Below are 15,494 nucleotides of genomic sequence, written 5' to 3' on the forward strand. Positions count from 1 at the left end.
TAATACTAGTAGTGTGTCTCTCCTGCTCAGTGTCAGTTCTCAGTAGTATCCTCATCAGTGCTCAGTATCACTGTTCATTGTCTTGTGCTGCATTGTGTTGCTCAGCATACTACAGTACATTACTAATAGTCCAGTGCTGCATCTTGCTGCTCAGTGTCAGTTCTAGTATCCTCATCAGTGCTCACTATCACTGCTCATTGCATTGTGGTGTTCTGTATACTACAATAACATAGTAATATAGTAACATAGTTTTTGAGGTTGAATAGAGGCAAATTGCCCATCGTGTTCAACCTGTTTTAAGTTGTGATGATTCTACATACTTGCTGAATAATGTTTTATGACTAGTTAGCTACTATAACTCATGTTACCCCCGGATTAACCATGTTGATATTTTAAGTATTATAACCTTGGATAGCTTTTTCATTCAGAAATGTATCCATTCCTTTTTTAAATCCAATTACAGAGTCCGCCATTACCACCTTCCCTGGCAGGGAATTCCACATCCTGATTGCCCTAACAGTGAAGAAACCTTTCCTCCATTGCGTTCTGAACTTTCCTCCAGTCGCAGCGAGTGACCACGTGTTCTTTTAATAAATAATTCCTCTGATAACTCTTTGTTATGTATCTTTACATATTTGAAGATATTAATAATATCTCCTCTTAGGCACCTCTTTTCTAGTGTATAAATATTCAGCCTAGTAAGTCTTTCCTTATAGTCCAGTACTTTTAGGCCTTTAATCAATTTAGTCTTCAGGATCTCTTACACTTCCATGAGCAGCAGAGTAGTGCAATGGAAGCATGCTGGGCCCATAACCCAGAGGTCAATTGATCGAAACTATCCTCTGCTATGTGCATTTTTTTTTTTATAATTAAAGTAATCAAAAACTGGGATTGATATTTTGGCTCTTTTATTTTTACTTAAAGTACAATAACTTTTATCATTTTAATTTGTTTTAATAGTATATTGACAGCATTGTTTTCTTTAAAAAATCCACTTAATTTTCTTTACCCTATTACTGAAATGGTAATTGACAAAAACAAACTACATTGTCACCAGAAGAGCAATGCAAAATGTACAAGTGATATATGAAAATCATCTTCCATCTTGAATTTCAATGATGCATTGGGACAACAATTTGTGAGAAACATCTTCACCCATAAAGAAAGATTTTCTTAATTCCTTACCTGTGTGCTGATTAGATATCACCTTGTTTTCACATTAAACAGACTTCCCCATGAGGAAGCAGCAATGATGCAGTGACATTTCCTGGTGTCAACCTGTATTATTTCAGTAGACATTGAAATGAGGATGCATCTTTGATGCCTTTCCAATGAAGCAAGTTTAATTCAGTAATAGGTGAAAAACCATTCCTACAAAGGTGTTAATCAGAGACTTGGCTTTGTGGACACTTTTCAGAGAGCAAATTTGTTAGCATAAACATAAAATCAGAAAATGAAGAGCTGTTTAATCACTCAATTGGACTTTTCTGCCAGCATAATTTTTTTTCTCTGCAACTCACTGCTAAATTGTGCTTCCTAGCTGTTTTTTTATAAAATCACTTAATCAAATCTAACTCTGATTACATCAGAGAAGGCCAGGTACCCTACACCATAAGGGTTTTTTTTGAAATTTTGACTTGTCTACTTAAAGATCACCAAAATCTGATTACAAGGTCAATTACATCCCTGGGTGGGATTGAACCACCAACCTTTTGGTTAATAGCCAAACATGCTAACCGATTGCGCCACAGAGACACCTTGCAAAAGTCAATACTGACAAAGGCTAATAAGCATTCATCTAGAACGTTTCCTAGAAAAACTTTAAAAAGTCAATAATCTGGAGAATTTTTGTAAGAAACACATTGGTACTTTCCCATGATGAGTGAGTGCTTCAGGATTTCTTGCACTTACATGGGCTATTAACCAAAAGGTTGGTGGTTCAATCCCACCCAGGGATGTAATTGACCTTGTCATCAGATTTTGGTGATCTTTAAGTAGACAAGTCAAAATTTCAAACCCCCTCTTATGGTGTAGGGTACCTGGCCTTCTCTGACGTAATCAGAGTTAGATTTAATTAAGTGATTTTATAAAAAACAGCTAGGAAGCACAATTTAGCAGTGGGTTGCAGAGAAAAAAATAACATTTTAAACCTACCGGTAATTTTTTTTTCTCGTAGTCCGTAGAGGATGATGGGGACTCCGTAAGGACCATGGGGGATAGACGGGCTCCGCAGCAGACATGGGCACTTTAAGAAAGACTTTAGATCTGGGTGTGCACTGGCTCCTCCCTCTATGCCCCTCCTCCATACCTCAGTTAGAGAAACTGTGCCCAGAGGAGACGGACAGTACGAGGAAAGGATTTTTGTTAATCCAAGGTCAAGATTCATACCAGCCACACCAATCACACCGTATAACTTGTGATATACTACCCAGTTAACAGTATGAAAACAACATAGCATCAGTCCAAGACCGATGAAAACTAACATATAACCCTTATGTAAGCAATAACTATATACAAGTCTTGCAGAAGTAGACCGCACTTGGGACGGGCACCCAGCATCCTCTACGGACTACGAGAAAAAGATTTACCGGTAGGTTTAAAATCTTATTTTCTCTTACGTCCTAGAGGATGCTGGGGACTCCGTAAGGACCATGGGGATTATACCAAAGCTCCCAAACGGGCAGGAGAGTGCGGATGACTTTGCAGCACCGATTGAGCAAACAGGAGGTCCTCCTCAGCCAGGGTATCAAACTTATAGAACTTTGCAAAGGTGTTTGAACCAACTTTGACCCACTGCTTGGATGACATCACCATATGCAAATCCATCTGCGGCAGGCCTTCCCCCAGGAATGCTTGCACTAGTTGTTGCATTTGGTTTGTTGTTTGGGGGTGCTTCAGTATTAGGCAGCCTTCTGCCCTCCCATGTTCATCTGAAAATATGTGTTCTCCCTGCAGTTGTTGTCCCCAGATGAGAGTACCCTTGTGCTGCCTCAGTTGAATCTCCTTTACTTGACAGAGATGTGCCTGAGCAGCGGCCCTCCCCAGCCCTATCCCAAATCATACTTATTTTGCATAGGAGATACCATGGTCATGAAGATTGTTCTCCCAGGGTGAGGTTCATTCATTGCATTCTGGGTATGCTGACCCCTGTGATTTCCCCAAATGTGGGAAACTCAACTGCATTATTTGTGGTAGTGGGGGACTGTGTTTGTGCTTTCCTCTGGTCAGCTCTGGTAAAAGTCAGATTTCTTTGTCTCAGATCTTCCTCTAGCCTTGTTCTTCTTTCGAGAGTTCCCTTGTGCTGCCTCAGTTGGATCTCCTTCACTTGACAGGGGGGTGCCCGAGCAGCGACCCTCCCCAGCTCTAGCCCAACTCCTACTTACCTGCCAGGTGAGATACTATGATCATGAAGATGCTTCTCCCAGGGCAAGGCTCACCCATTGCACTCTGGGTGTGCTGCCCCTGCGATTTCCCCAAATGTGGGAAACTTGACTGCATAATTTGTGTTTCCCCTGGTCGGCTCTCATATAATTCAGATCTCTTTGTCTCAGGTCTCTCTCCAGCCTAGTTTGCTGTCTGTTTCCACTTCTTTTTTCTTGAGCCCCTCCCTTCTATACCCTTGTGCACTATCCTGACTTCTCCCGTCTGCTTACTTTGTGCCTTCCAACGCACAATGCAAACTACAGGTAGTGCTGCAGGGCCCACACCCTTTTACTTGCTTTACAGAGCAGCTCTGGAGCTGTTACAGTGCCCAGCTGCTGCAAGAAATCAGCTTGAATGCTTCAGGGGCTGGGGCATAGCCAACATGAGCCCCACACCGAAGGAGGGTGGAGGTGTTTAATGCGAACTAGGGGTCATCCAAGCGCCGCAAAAGGCCGCCATGCCCTGCACACCCCTTTATTCTTTTCATATGCAGACGAGGGTTGAAGCCAACTTTGACCCACTGCTTGGATGACATCACCATATTCAAATCCATCTGCTGCAGGCCTTCCCCCAGGAATGCTTGCACTAGTTGTTGCATTTGGTTTGTTGTTTGGGGGTGCTTCAGTATTAGGCAGCCTTCTGCCCTCCCATGTTCATCTGAAAATATGTGTTCTCCCTGCAGTTGTTGTCCCCAGATGAGAGTTCCCTTGTGCTGCCTCAGTTGAATCTCCTTTACTTGACAGAGATGTGCCTGAGCAGCGGCCCTCCCCAGCCCTATCCCAAATCATACTTATTTTGCATAGGAGATACCATGGTTATGAAGATTGTTCTCCCAGGGTTAGGTTCATTCATTGCATTCTGGGTATGCTGACCCCTGTGATTTCCCCAAATGTGGGAAACTCAACTGCATTATTTGTGGTAGTGGGGGACTGTGTTTGTGCTTTCCTCTGGTCAGCTCTGGTAAAAGTCAGATTTCTTTGTCTCAGATCTTCCTCTAGCCTTGTTCTTCTTTCGAGAGTTCCCTTGTGCTGCCTCAGTTGGATCTCCTTCACTTGACAGGGGGGTGCCCGAGCAGCGACCCTCCCCAGCTCTAGCCCAACTCCTACTTACCTGCCAGGTGAGATACTATGATCATGAAGATGCTTCTCCCAGGGCAAGGCTCACCCATTGCACTCTGGGTGTGCTGCCCCTGCGATTTCCCCAAATGTGGGAAACTTGACTGCATAATTTGTGTTTCCCCTGGTCGGCTCTCATATAATTAAGATCTCTTTGTCTCAGGTCTCTCTCCAGCCTAGTTTGCTGTCTGTTTCCACTTCTTTTTTCTTGAGCCCCTCCCTTCTATACCCTTGTGCACTATCCTGACTTCTCCCGTCTGCTTACTTTGTGCCTTCCAACGCACAATGCAAACTACAGGTAGTGCTGCAGGGCCCACACCCTTTTACTTGCTTTACAGAGCAGCTCTGGAGCTGTTACAGTGCCCAGCTGCTGCAAGAAATCAGCTTGAATGCTTCAGGGGCTGGGGCATAGCCAACATGAGCCCCACACCGAAGGAGGGTGGAGGTGTTTAATGCGAACTAGGGGTCATCCAAGCGCCGCAAAAGGCCGCCATGCCCTGCACACCCCTTTTTTCTTTTCATATGCAGACGAGGGTTGAAGCCAACTTTGACCCACTGCTTGGATGACATCACCATATGCAAATCCATCTGCTGCAGGCCTTCCCCCAGGAATGCTTGCACTAGTAGTTGCATTTGGTTCGTTGTTTGGGGGTGCTTCAGTTTTAGGCAGCCTTCTGCCCTCCCATGTTCATCTGAAAATATGTGTTCTCCCTGCAGTTGTTGTCCCCAGATGAGAGTTCCCTTGTGCTGCCTCAGTTGAATCTCCTTTACTTGACAGAGATGTGCCTGAGCAGCGGCCCTCCCCAGCCCTATCCCAAATCATACTTATTTTGCATAGGAGATACCTTGGTCATGAAGATTGTTCTCCCAGGGTGTGGTTCATTCATTGCATTCTGGGTATGCTGACCCCTGTGATTTCCCCAAATGTGGGAAACTCGACTGCATTATTTGTGGTAGTGGGGGACTGTGTTTGTGCTTTCCTCTGGTCAGCTCTGGTAAAAGTCAGATTTCTTTGTCTCAGATCTTCCTCTAGCCTTGTTCTTCTTTCGAGAGTTCCCCTGTGCTGCCTCAGTTGGATCTCCTTCACTTGACAGGGGGTGCCCAAGCAGCAATCCTCCACAGCTCTAGCCCAACTCCTACTTACCTGCCAGGTGAGATACTATGATCTTCACTGTTAGGGCAATCAGGATGTGGAATTCCCTGCCAGGGAAGGTGGTAATGGCGGACTCTGTAATTGGATTTAAAAAAGGAATGGATACATTTCTGAATGAAAAAGCTATCCAAGGTTATAATACTTAAAATATCAACATGGTTAATCCGGGGGTAACATGAGTTGTAGTAGTTAACTAGTCATAAAACATTATTCAGCAAGTATGTAGAATCATCACAACTTAAAACAGGTTGAACACGATGGGCAATTTGCCTCTTTTCAACCTCAAAAACTATATTACTATATGTTACTATATTACTATGTTACTGTAGTATACAGAACACCACAATGTAATGAGCAGTGATAGTGAGCACTGATGAGGATACTAGAACTGACACTGAGCAGCAAGATGCAGCACTGGACTATTAGTAATGTACTGTAGTATGCTGAGCACCACAATGCAGCACAAGACAATGAGCAGTGATACTGAGCACTGATGAGGATACTACTGAGAACTGACACTGAGCAGGAGAGACACACTACTAGTATTACTGAGCAGCAATAAGTAACCACTGATACTGAGCACTGATATTGAGATTTCCACTGAGAGAACATAGCCACGTCCTCTCCGCTCTCTCTTCAATGCACGAGTAAAAATGGCGGCAACGCGCAGCTCTTTATATGAAATCCGAATCTCGCGAGAATCCGACAGCGGGATGATGACATTTTCCCTTGTTCAGGTTTTCCGAGTCAGGCGGGAACAACCGAGCCTGCCTCGGACCAGTGTAAACCACGTGGAGTTCGTGGGGAATTCGGTTCTCGGAGAACCGAACCCGCTCCTCTCTACCTTATACCCATACATTTTTTTATTTTCAATCTAAGCCCCTGCAGTTTTCTGTAAGCATCTGCTTCGCTATGATGATCAACAAGTCACAAGGGCAAACACTCAGGGCTTGAGGCGTAGATCTTAGGACCAGCTGCTACAAGCATGGCAGAGGTGTCACTATCACTGGTGACACCCAGAGAGGTGGCGAAGGAGATTGTAATGCAGTGCGCGCAGATAAGCAGCGCAATGGTAAAAAGGAGGCATGGTTTCATAGGTAGGGGCGTGGCCTGGTGGCCTGAATCTACATTTTGTTGCTCCGGGTGTCCCGGGGGTTGGGGGCTGCACCCGGGGACTAGTGTGTGAGCGGTGCTGGCTCCTGCACAGTGACAGGACATGGCCACCCAGCATGACGCCTCCCTTCTTGACCAATCTGTAATTGCAGTCGCACTGCAGTTCAGCGTGATCATAAAAAATGGTGTAGCCTCCTGCTGGTGCAGACTGTATGTGCGCGCAGGAAGCCGCCACCATTTTTGTGATCACAGCGGCTGAATGTGATGTCATACAGCCGCTGTGACCACGCCCCCTGTGTCTCCTCCGTTGCAGACCCCATTTTGAAGCCTTGCCCCCGCACCGCTCCATCCCTGACTTGGAAATGGAGTGTTGCTGACCCCCCTCTCCCCCCCTGCCCCGATTGACAGGCAGAGGCGATCGCATTCTCTGCGGGGTGCCGCAGAAAATGCAGGCACATGCGTATGCTCTTAGCAATTTTTGCAGTTGGATCGCTTATTGTGATTGCAATCCAACCTGAATCAGGCCCTATTACCTATCACAATGCGCTGCGGGCAGTACAAAATTGGTTTAATATGGGAGAAAAAACCCCAGACCTGTGCTCCTTAACTGTACCTGGTGGCTCGTGGAGCGGCTGCCCAGTAATCAGTGTCCACGCCAGTGCGCACACGGTCCACCCCCTACGGCCACGCTCCCCTTCATCAGCGGCCTCGTGATCTGGAAGGGCGGTGCGTGTGTGACTGACCTTAGGAAGAAACCGGAGCCTCCGCTGCAGTGACCCAGCAACCAGGGCACGGGAGTATACAGCGCCGCTGGGAGTGATGAAGCTGCAGTAAAGATGTCTATTAGACCTAGCCTGCTGCAGCCCTTGTAGATTCTCATAAAAAAAGTTCTTATTTTCTTGTCAAAATTAATAGCTAAGAATAGGCTGCCTGAGGCAGGCCCCTGTTAAGTGGCCTGCTACTGAAGGCACCAACTACAAACTGAGCTCCCTGTTCATGGAAGCGGGGTTATAGAGGAGAATGCGCTGAGCATCTTGGGAACAGTCAAAAGCTTTGAGCCGGTTGGTGCCTCAGATCAAGATCCTACTCTACACCCCAATGTGAATCCTTGTGGAGTCCAGTGTACCCCACAGAAGAAATTAATGTGTCACACCCATTGGCAGCAACCTTAGAATAGCTGCTGACGGGCACAATTGAGAAAGGAAGGGGGGGGGGGACATTTGAATCCAGCACATAGATGCAATTCAAATATGTAATTTGAACCTTCCTATTTTAAAATATAATGGATGAACTTCACCCTGTGATAACAATCTTCATGATATAGAGATCTCATATGCAAAATAAGTATGAGTTGGGATAGGGCTGGGGAGGGTGGCTGCTCGGGCAAGCCCCTCCCCCGTCAAGTTAAGGAGATTCAACTGAGGAAGCACAAGGGAACTCTCGTCTGGGGACAACAACTGCAGGGAGACCACATTTTTTCAGATGAACATGGGAGGGCGGAAGGCTGCCTAATACTGAAGCACCATCAAATATCAAACCATATGCAATAACTAGTACAAGCATTCCTGGGGGAAAGTCTGCAGGAGACGAATTTGCATACAGTGATGTCATCCAAGCAGTGGGCCAAAGTTGGCTGGAACCCTCATCTGCATATGAAAAGAGAAAAGGGTTATGCAGGGCATGGCGGCCTTTTGCGGCGCTTGGATGACCCCTAGTTCGCATTAAACACCTCCACCCTCCTTCGGTGTGGGGCTCATGTTGGCTATGCCCCAGCCCCTGAAGCATTCAAGCTGATTTCTTGCAGCAGCTGGGCACTGTAACAGCTCCAGAGCTGCTCTGTAAGGCAAATAAAAGGGTGTGGGCCCTGCAGCACTACCTGTAGTTCGCATTGTGCGTTGGAAGGCACAAAGTAAGCAGACGGGAGAAGTCAGGATAGTGCGCAAGGGCATAGAAGGGAGCGGCTCAAGAAAAGAGAAGTGGAAACAGACAGCAAACTAGGCTGGAGAGAGACCTGAGACAAAGAGATCTGAATTATACGAGAGCCGACCAGGGGAAACACAAATTATGCAGTCAAGTTTCCCACATTTGGGGAAATCGCAGGGGCAGCACACCCAGAGTGCAATGGGTGAGCCTTGCCCTGGGAGAAGCACCTTCAAGATCATAGTATCTCACCTGGCAGGTAAGTAGGAGTTGGGCTAGAGCTGGGGAGGGTCGCTGCTCGGGCACCCCCCTGTCAAGTGAAGGAGATCCAACTGAGGCAGCACAATGGAACTCTCGAAAGAAGAACAAGGCTAGAGGAAGATCTGAGACAAAGAAATCTGACTTTTACCAGAGCTGACCAGCGGAAAACACAAACACAGTCCCCCACTACCACAAATAATGCAGGCGAGTTTCCCACATTTGGGTAAATCACAGGGGTCAGCATACCCAGAATGCAATGAATGAACCTCACCCTGGGTGAACAATTTTCATGACCATGGTGTCTCCTATGCAAAATAAGTATGATTTGGGATAGGGCTGGGGAGGGCCGCTGCTCAGGCACATCTCTGTCAAGTAAAGGAGATTCAACTGAGGCAGCACAAGGGAACTCTCATCTGGGGACAACAACTGCAGGGAGAACACATATTTTCAGATGAACATGGGAGGGCAGAAGGCTGCCTAATACTGAAGCACCCCCAAACAACAAACCAAATGCAACAACTAGTGCAAGCATTCCTGGGGGAAGGCCTGCAGCAGATGGATTTGCATATGGTGATGTTATCCAAGCAGATGTGGGTTCCAGCCAACTTTGGCCCACTGCTTGGATGACATCACTGTATGCAAATCCGTCTTCTGCAGACCTTCCCCCAGGAATGCTTGTACTAGTTGTTGCATTTGGTTTGTTGTTTGGGGGTGCTTCAGTATTAGGCAGCCTTCTGCCCTCCCATGTTCATCTGAAAATATGTGTTCTCCCGGCAGTTGTTGTCCCCAGATGAGAGTTCCCTTGTGCTGCCTCAGTTGAATCTCCTTTACTTGACAGAGATGTGCCTGAGCAGCGGCCCTCCCCAGCCCTATCCCAAATCATACTTATTTTGCATAGGAGATACCATGGTCATAAAGATTGTTCTCCCAGGGTGAGGTTCATTCATTGCATTCTGGGTATGCTGACCCCTGTGATTTCCCCAAATGTGGGAAACTCAACTGCATTATTTGTGGTAGTGGGGGACTGTGTTTGTGTTTTCCTCTGGTCAGCTCTGGTAAAAGTCAGATTTCTTTGTCTCAGATCTTCCTCTAGCCTTGTTCTTCTTTCGAGAGTTCCATTGTGCTGCCTCAGTTTGATCTCCTTCACTTGACAGGGGGGTACCCGAGCAGCGACCTCCCCAGCTCTAGCCCAACTCCTACATACCTGCCAGGTGAGATACTATGATCATGAAGGTGCTTCTCCCAGGGCAAGGCTCACCCATTGCACTCTGGGTGTGCTGCTCCTGCGATTTCCCCAAATGTGGGAAACTTGACTGCATAATTTGTGTTTCCCCTGGTCGGCTTTCGTATAATTCAGATCTCTTTGTCTCAGGTCTCTCTCCAGCCTAGTTTGCTGTCTGTTTCCACTTCTCTTTTCTTGAGCCGCTGCCTTCTATGCCCTTGTGCACTCTCCTGACTTCTCCTGTCTGCTTACTTTGTGCCTTGCAACGCACAATGCAAACTACAGGTAGTGCTGCAGGGCCCACACCCTTTTACTTGCATTTCAGAGCAGCTCTGGAGCTGTTACAGTGCCCAGCTGCTGCAAGAAATCAGCTTGAATGCTTCAGGGGCTGGGGCATAGCCAACATGAGCCCCACACCGACGGAGGGTGGAGGTGTTTAATGCGAACTAAGGGTCATCCAAGCGCCGCAAAAGGCCGCCATGCCCTGCATACCCCTTTTCTCTTTTCATATGCAGATGAGGGTTCCAGCCAACTTTGGCCCACTGCTTGAATGACATCACCGTATGCAAATCCGTCTTCTGCAGACCTTCCCCCAGGAATGCTTGTACTAGTTGTTGCATTTGGTTTGTTGTTTGGGGTGCTTCAGTATTAGGCAGCCTTCTGCTCTCCCATGTTCATCTGAAAATATGTGTTCTCCCTGCAGTTGTTGTCCCCAGATGAGAGTTCTCTTGTGCTGCCTCAGTTGAATCTCCTTTACTTGACAGAGATGTGCCTGAGCAGCGGCCCTCCCCAGCCCTATCCCAAATCATACTTATTTTGCATAGGAGATACCATGGTCATGAAGATTGTTCTTCCAGGGTGAGGTTCATTCATTGCATTCTGGGTATGCTGACCCCTGTGATTTCCCCAAATGTGGGAAACTCGACTGCATTATTTGTGGTAGTGGGGGACTGTGTTTGTGCTTTCCTCTGGTCAGCTCTGGTAAAAGTCAGATTTCTTTGTCTCAGATCTTCCTCTAGCCTTGTTCTTTTTTTGAGAGTTTCCTTGTGCTGCCTCAGTTGGATTTCCTTCACTTGACAGGGGGGTGCCCGAGCAGCGACCCTCCCCAGCTCTAGCCCAACTCCTACTTACCTGCCAGGTGAGATACTATGATCAGGAAGGTGCTTCTCCTAGGGCAAGGCTCACCCATTGCACTCTGGGTGTGCTGCTCCTACGATTTCCCCAAATGTGGGACACTTGACTACATAATTTGTGTTTCCTCTGGTCGGCTACTCGTATAATTCAGATCTCTTTGTCTCAGGTCTCTCTCCAGCCTAGTTTGCTGTCTGTTTCCACTTCTCTTTTCTTGAGCCCCTCCCTTCTATGCCCTTGTGCACTCTCCTGACTTCTCCTGTCTGCTTACTTTGTGCCTTCCAACGCACAATGCAAACTACAGGTAGTGCTGCAGGGTCAACACCCTTTTACTTGCCTTACAGAGCAGCTCTGGAGCTGTTACAGTGCCCAGCTGCTGCAAGAAATCAGCTTGAATGCTTCAGGGGCTGGGGCATAGCCAACATGAGCCCCACACCGACGGAGGGTGGAGGTGTTTAATGCGAACTAAGGGTCATCCAAGCGCCGCAAAAGGCCGCCATGCCCTGCATACCCCTTTTCTCTTTTCATATGCAGATGAGGGTTCCAGCCAACTTTGGCCCACTGCTTGGATGACATCACCGTATGCAAATCCGTCTTCTGCAGACCTTTTCCCAGGAATGCTTGTACTAGTTGTTGCATTTGGTTTGTTGTTTGGGGTGCTTCAGTATTAGGCAGCCTTCTGCTCTCCCATGTTCATCTGAAAATATGTGTTCTCCCTGCAGTTGTTGTCCCCAGATGAGAGTTCCCTTGTGCTGCCTCAGTTGAATCTCCTTTACTTGACAGAGATGTGCCTGAGCAGCGGCCCTCCCCAGCTCTATCCCAAATCATACTTATTTTGCATAGGAGATACCATTGTCATGAAGATTGTTCTCCCAGGGTGAGGTTCATTCATTGCATTCTGGGTATGCTGACCCCTGTGATTTCCCCAAATGTGGGAAACTCGACTGCATTATTTGTGGTAGTGGGGGACTGTGTTTGTGCTTTCCTCTGGTCAGCTCTGGTAAAAGTCAGATTTCTTTGTCTCAGATCTTCCTCTAGCCTTGTTCTTTTTTCGAGAGTTTCCTTGTGCTGCCTCAGTTGGATCTCCTTCACTTGACAGGGGGGTGCCCGAACAGCGACCCTCCCCAGCTCTAGCCCAACTCCTACTTACCTGCCAGGTGAGATACTATTATCAGAAAGGTGCTTCTCCCAGGGCAAGGCTCACCCAATGCACTCTGGGTGTGCTGCTCCTACGATTTCCCCAAATGTGGGTCACTTGATTACATAATTTGTGTTTCCTCTGGTCGGCTCTCGTATAATTCAGATCTCTTTGTCTCAGGTCTCTCTCCAGCCTAGTTTGCTGTCTGTTTCCACTTCTCTTTTCTTGAGCCGCTCCCTTCTATGCCCTTGTGCACTATCCTGACTTCTCCCGTCTGCTTACTTTGTGCCTTCCAACGCACAATGCAAACTACAGGTAGTGCTGCAGGGCCCACACCCTTTTACTTGCTTTACAGAGCAGCTCTGGAGCTGTTACAGTGCCCAGCTGCTGCAAGAAATCAGCTTGAATGCTTCAGGGGCTGGGGCATAGCCAACATGAGCCCCACACCGAAGGAAGGTGGAGGTGTTTAATGCGAACTAGGGGTCATCCAAGCGCCGCAAAAGGCCGCCATGCCCTGCACACCCCTTTTTTATTTTCATATGCAGACGAGGGTTGAAGCCAACTTTGACCCACTGCTTGGATGACATCACCATATGCAAATCCATCTGCTGCAGGCCTTCCCCCAGGAATGCTTGCACTAGTAGTTGCATTTGGTTTGTTGTTTGGGGGTGCTTCAGTATTAGGCAGCCTTCTGCCCTCCCATGTTCATCTGAAAATATGTGTTCTCCCTGCAGTTGTTGTCCCCAGATGAGAGTTCCCTTGTGTTGCCTCAGTTGAATCTCCTTTACTTGACAGAGATGTGCCTGAGCAGCGGCCCTCCCCAGCCCTATCCCAAATCATACTTATTTTGCATAGGAGATACCATGGTCATGAAGATTGTTCTCCCAGGGTGAGGTTCATTCATTGCACTCTGGGTATGCTGACCCCTGTGATTTCCCCAAATGTGGGAAACTCGACTGCATTATTTGTGGTAGTGGGGGACTGCGTTTGTGCTTTCCTCTGGTCAGCTCTGGTAAAAGTCAGATTTCTTTGTCTCAGATCTTCCTCTAGCCTTGTTCTTCTTTCGAGAGTTCCCTTGTGCTGCCTCAGTTGGATCTCCTTCACTTGACAGGGGGTGCCCGAGCAGCAATCCTCCACAGCTCTAGCCCAACTCCTACTTACCTGCCAGGTGAGATACTATGATCTTCACTGTTAGGGCAATCAGGATGTGGAATTCCCTGCCAGGGAAGGTGGTAATGGCGGACTCTGTAATTGGATTTAAAAAAGGAATGGATACATTTCTGAATGAAAAAGCTATCCAAGGTTATAATACTTAAAATATCAACATGGTTAATCCGGGGGTAACATGAGTTATAGTAGCTAACTAGTCATAAAAAACATTATTCAGCAAGTATGTAGAATCATCACAACTTAAAACAGGTTGAACACGATGGGCAATTTGCCTCTATTCAACCTCAAAAACTATGTTACTATATGTTACTATATTACTATGTTACTGTAGTATACAGAACACCACAATGTAATGAGCAGTGATAGTGAGCACTGATGAGGATACTAGAACTGACACTGAGCAGCAAGATGCAGCACTGGACTATTAGTAATGTACTGTAGTATGCTGAGCACCACAATGCAGCACAAGACAATGAGCAGTGATACTGAGCACTGATGAGGATACTACTGAGAACTGACACTGAGCAGGAGAGACACACTACTAGTATTACTGAGCAGCAATAAGTAACCACTGATACTGAGCACTGATATTGAGATTTCCACTGAGAGAACATAGCCACGTCCTCTCCGCTCTCTCTTCAATGCACAAGTAAAAATGGCGGCAACGCGCAGCTCTTTATATGGAATCCGAATCTCGCGAGAATCCGACAGCGGGATGATGACATTTTCCCTTGTTCAGGTTTTCCGAGTCAGGCGGGAACAACCGAGCCTGCCTCGGACCAGTGTAAACCACGTGGAGTTCGTCGGGAATTCGGTTCTCGGAGAACCGAACCCGCTCCTCTCTACCTTATACCCATCAATTTTTTTATTTTCAATCTAAGCCCCTGCAGTTTTCTGTAAGCATCTGCTTCGCTATGATGATCAACAAGTCACAAGGGCAAACACTCAGGGCTTGAGGCGTAGATCTTAGGACCAGCTGCTACAAGCATGGCAGAGGTGTCACTATCACTGGTGACACCCAGAGAGGTGGCGAGGGAGATTGTAATGCAGGGCGCGCAGATAAGCAGTGCAATGGTAAAAAGGAGGCATGGTTTCATAGGTAGGGGCGTGGCCTGGTGGCCTGAATCTACATTTTGTTGCTCCGGATGTCCCGGGGGTTGGGGACTGCACCCGGGGACTAGTGTGTGTGCGGTGCTGGCTCCTGCACAGTGACAGGGCATGGCCACCCAGCATGACGCCTCCATTCTTGACCATGCTGTAATTGCAGTCGCACTGCAGTTCAGCGTGATCATAAAAAATGGTGTAGCCTCCTGCTGGTGCAGACTGTATGTGCGCGCAGGAAGCCGCCACCATTTTTGTGATCACAGCGGCTGAATGTGATGTCATACAGCCGCTGTGACCACGCCCCCTGTGTCTCCTCCGTTGCAGACCCCATTTTGAAGCCTTGCCCCCGCACCGCTCCATCCCTGACTTGGAAATGGAGTGTTGCTGACCCCCCTCTCCCCCCCCCCCGCCCCGACTGACAGGCAGAGGCGATCGCATTCTCTGCGGGGTGCCGCAGAAAATGCAGGCACATGCGTATGCTGTTAGCAATTTTTGCAGTTGGATCGCTTATTGTGATTGCATTCCAACCTGAATCAGGCCCTATTACCTATCACAATGCGCTGCGGGCAGTACAAAATTGGGTTAATATAGGAGTAAAACTCCCAGACCTGTGCTCCTTAACTCTACCTGGTGGCTAGTGGAGCGGCTGCCCAGTAATCAGTGTCCACGCCAGTGCGCACACGGTCCACCCCCTACGGCCACGCTCCCCTTCATCAGCGGCCTTGTGATCCGAAAGGGCGGTGT

General features: G+C 47.6%; 13 non-coding genes and 2 pseudogenes across 13 annotated transcripts; 12 read left to right on the forward strand and 3 right to left on the reverse strand.

Annotated features, from left to right (window-relative positions):
* Positions 1–1,681: 1,681 nt before the first annotated feature.
* TRNAN-AUU (transfer RNA asparagine (anticodon AUU)) lies at positions 1,682–1,755 on the reverse strand. Its single transcript has one exon. It is a non-coding gene; the product is annotated as a tRNA-Asn (tRNA).
* A 1,304-nt stretch (positions 1,756–3,059) lies between these two features.
* On the forward strand, positions 3,060–3,223 carry LOC134937925 (U1 spliceosomal RNA). Its single transcript, XR_010180611.1, has one exon. It is a non-coding gene; the product is annotated as a U1 spliceosomal RNA (small nuclear RNA).
* A 152-nt stretch (positions 3,224–3,375) lies between these two features.
* Positions 3,376–3,517, forward strand: LOC134938070 (U1 spliceosomal RNA; annotated as a pseudogene).
* Positions 3,518–4,209: 692 nt separating this feature from the next.
* On the forward strand, positions 4,210–4,373 carry LOC134937972 (U1 spliceosomal RNA). The gene has a single exon (XR_010180651.1). It is a non-coding gene; the product is annotated as a U1 spliceosomal RNA (small nuclear RNA).
* Positions 4,374–4,525: 152 nt separating this feature from the next.
* LOC134938068 (U1 spliceosomal RNA) lies at positions 4,526–4,667 on the forward strand (annotated as a pseudogene).
* A 692-nt stretch (positions 4,668–5,359) lies between these two features.
* Positions 5,360–5,523, forward strand: LOC134937971 (U1 spliceosomal RNA). Its single transcript, XR_010180650.1, has one exon. It is a non-coding gene; the product is annotated as a U1 spliceosomal RNA (small nuclear RNA).
* Positions 5,524–8,828: 3,305 nt separating this feature from the next.
* LOC134938078 (U1 spliceosomal RNA) lies at positions 8,829–8,991 on the reverse strand. The gene has a single exon (XR_010180731.1). It is a non-coding gene; the product is annotated as a U1 spliceosomal RNA (small nuclear RNA).
* A 152-nt stretch (positions 8,992–9,143) lies between these two features.
* Positions 9,144–9,307, reverse strand: LOC134938022 (U1 spliceosomal RNA). The gene has a single exon (XR_010180693.1). It is a non-coding gene; the product is annotated as a U1 spliceosomal RNA (small nuclear RNA).
* A 559-nt stretch (positions 9,308–9,866) lies between these two features.
* Positions 9,867–10,030, forward strand: LOC134937952 (U1 spliceosomal RNA). The gene has a single exon (XR_010180633.1). It is a non-coding gene; the product is annotated as a U1 spliceosomal RNA (small nuclear RNA).
* Positions 10,031–10,181: 151 nt separating this feature from the next.
* On the forward strand, positions 10,182–10,344 carry LOC134938064 (U1 spliceosomal RNA). The gene has a single exon (XR_010180725.1). It is a non-coding gene; the product is annotated as a U1 spliceosomal RNA (small nuclear RNA).
* Positions 10,345–11,014: 670 nt separating this feature from the next.
* LOC134937953 (U1 spliceosomal RNA) lies at positions 11,015–11,178 on the forward strand. Its single transcript, XR_010180634.1, has one exon. It is a non-coding gene; the product is annotated as a U1 spliceosomal RNA (small nuclear RNA).
* A 152-nt stretch (positions 11,179–11,330) lies between these two features.
* On the forward strand, positions 11,331–11,494 carry LOC134938117 (U1 spliceosomal RNA). The gene has a single exon (XR_010180758.1). It is a non-coding gene; the product is annotated as a U1 spliceosomal RNA (small nuclear RNA).
* A 670-nt stretch (positions 11,495–12,164) lies between these two features.
* On the forward strand, positions 12,165–12,328 carry LOC134937959 (U1 spliceosomal RNA). The gene has a single exon (XR_010180640.1). It is a non-coding gene; the product is annotated as a U1 spliceosomal RNA (small nuclear RNA).
* Positions 12,329–12,480: 152 nt separating this feature from the next.
* Positions 12,481–12,643, forward strand: LOC134938148 (U1 spliceosomal RNA). The gene has a single exon (XR_010180777.1). It is a non-coding gene; the product is annotated as a U1 spliceosomal RNA (small nuclear RNA).
* Positions 12,644–13,314: 671 nt separating this feature from the next.
* On the forward strand, positions 13,315–13,478 carry LOC134937923 (U1 spliceosomal RNA). The gene has a single exon (XR_010180609.1). It is a non-coding gene; the product is annotated as a U1 spliceosomal RNA (small nuclear RNA).
* The last annotated feature ends 2,016 nt before the right edge of the window (positions 13,479–15,494 follow it).

Source organism: Pseudophryne corroboree, chromosome 6, assembly GCF_028390025.1.
Source record: "Pseudophryne corroboree isolate aPseCor3 chromosome 6, aPseCor3.hap2, whole genome shotgun sequence".
In the NCBI taxonomy this organism is placed as follows: Eukaryota; Metazoa; Chordata; class Amphibia; order Anura; family Myobatrachidae; genus Pseudophryne; species Pseudophryne corroboree.